This window comes from Myotis brandtii, unplaced genomic scaffold (assembly GCF_000412655.1).
Source record: "Myotis brandtii unplaced genomic scaffold, ASM41265v1 scaffold3441, whole genome shotgun sequence".
NCBI classification, from domain to species: Eukaryota; Metazoa; Chordata; class Mammalia; order Chiroptera; family Vespertilionidae; genus Myotis; species Myotis brandtii.
In genome coordinates this window covers 16,333-19,113 of record NW_005363252.1, presented here as the reverse complement: position 1 = coordinate 19,113, position 2,781 = coordinate 16,333, and positions in this window count along the sequence as shown.

Genomic DNA, 2,781 nt, shown 5'->3' with positions numbered 1-2,781 from the left:
GTGGCTGTGTTTCAGATCTGGTTGACTTCTCATCTGCGCCTTTCTTGTCACCATGTCCCTGATGGTCGCTGTATGGGTTGACAAGGAAAACATTGTAGAGATTTTTGTTTCCTCACTGAGAGTGACTTCCCCCACCCTCCACTCAGTGCTGAGGGGGGCACACGGAATGCAGAACCCAAACCTCACCTGAGGGTGATCATCCCCTCGCTCTGCCCCAGGAGGAGCCTTTTGGGGGCAGTGAGCTGCTTGCCTCTCACTGACATGGCTGCACATGGAGGTGTTAGGTCGGACCCTGCAGGCGCTGCCCGTTTGTGAGCCTGGAAGCACCCACCTCTCCATGTGCCCCAGATGGAAACAGGAAGCCCTGTGGGGACCTGTTCCCTGCTGGTCTGAGAACCTGGTCCCTGGGGACATGTCCCAACACCTGTTCTGCTTCCCCTGGGGGACCACCTGCATCCTGAGAACCTGCTGAAGGGAGACATGGTCCCACCCACCTCTGCTGTGCCTCCAGCTCCACAGTCACCACCCCATCCTCACCCTCTGTCCTCTGCTGCCCACACTCTCACACCATGGGGCCTGCACAGGACATGCGGTGTGGCTGTGCTCTGCCCTCTCCTTCCCTCCTGTTAGGTTTTGCCTTAAATGCACCCCCATGTCATCCCTTCATGCCCACCTCCTGTGCCAAGCCCTTTCTGAGACTCCAGGGCCAGGGCTCCTTAGCAGCCCTGCAGGGCCCACATGCAGTGCCCACGTGTGATGTCAGATCGTGGGGAACCTCCTGTGTCAGGTGGAGACACATCTAAGCACTGAGCTCAGAGCACCTCTAACAGCTCACACCTGGGCTGAGGGATTCTCCAGGAGCCCGTAAGCTGCAGAGCATCCTGGTGGACAAGCCCATGGCCACTGGTGTCAGAAGGCAGTCAGGGAAGGGCTGGGGCCTGGTCACCTATGATGTTGCCAACGTCTTGCTGAACAAAGCCCAGGTACACAGGGAGCTCTGTGAATCCTAAAAGTGCAGGGACAGCCCGGCCAACAAGGCTCAGTGGTTGAGCAGCCCTATGATGTTGCCAATGTCCTGCTGACCAGAGCCTAGTATACTGGGAGCTCTGTGATTCCAAAAACTGCAGGAACACCCCAGCCAACATGCCTCAGTGGTTGAAAGGCGACCTATGAACCAGGAGGTCACAGTTTGATTCCTGGTCAGGGCACCTGCCCAGGTTGCCGCCAACATCCTCAGTGTGGGGCATGCAGGAGGCAGCCAATCAATTTTTCTCTCTCATCATTGAAGTTTCTATGTCTCTCTCACTCTCCCTTTATCTCTGGTATCTATTTAAAAATATTTAAATAAGTAAATGAAAATGTTGCAGGTGTGATTAGCAGTATGGGTGTATATGGGAGGCAACTGATCAATGTTTCTCTGTATCTTTCTCTCCTTTCCTTTCCCTCTAAAAATCAATGAACACATCCTCAGGTGAGGACAGAAAAAAAAAGATCCAGTCTGGATCGAATTGCTCAGCAGTTGAGCTTCGTCCCAGAACCCAAGAAGTCACTGGTTAGATTCCTGGTGAGGGCACATGATGGGGTTGTGGTCTCCATCCCCAGTGTGGACCATGCAGTATGAAGCCAATCAATGATTCTCTCTCATGCATGTTTCTATCAATCTAGGCCGCTCCCTTCCTCTCTCTCTCTAAGAATTAAGAAAACTGAATTTTTTAAAAAGATCTACACATATATGTCTATCTCTACATCTATAGCTATACCTGTATCTATATCTATATCTATATCTATCTATATCTATATATCTATATCTATATCTATACCTATACCTATACCTATACCTATACCTATACCTATACCTATACCTATACCTATACCTATACCTATACCTATACCTATACCTATACCTATACCTATACCTATACCTATACCTATACCTATACCTATACCTATACCTATACCTATACCTATACCTATACCTATACCTATACCTATACCTATACCTATACCTATACCTATACCTATACCTATACCTATACCTATACCTATACCTATACCTATACCTATACCTATACCTATACCTATACCTATATGTATATCTATATCAGTGGTTCTCAACCTTCCTAATGTCGCGACCATTTAATACAGTTCCTCATGTTGTGGTGACCCCCCAACCATAAAATTATTTTTGTTGCTAGTTCATAACTGTAATTTTGCTACTGTTATGAATCATAATGTAAATATCTGATATGCAGGGTGTATTTTCATTGTTACAAATTGAACATAATCAAAGCACAGTGATTAATCACAAAAACAATATGTTTTCCGATGGTCTTATGTGACCATGTGAAAGGGTCGTTCGACCACCAAAGGTGACGCTACCCACAGGTTGAGAATTGCTGGTCTATATCATCTATATCTATATCCATGGGAGAAGAGGCACATTGATTTTATCCCTAAGGAGTCACTGATTGTGACCACATCCTGGCCACCTCCTGCAGCATAGCCCCTGGTGTGGAAGGAGAGGTCCCTGGGCACGGTGACCAGGACTCCAAGGAGGGCCTGGTTCTCTGAGGGACAGTCAGCACCTCCTTCCAGGAGAAGCCCCGGAGACCGGGACCTCCCTCACCTCTTGCCCTTTGTATGTGCAGACACCTCCCATATGCAAATGGCCACACGACCACCAGACACAGACACAGTTGGCATCCACTTAAATGCAGGGCCTCCTCAGCCTGAGAATACTTTCTGGGGGACCAGGACCTCACCTGCAAGACATGACTCCCA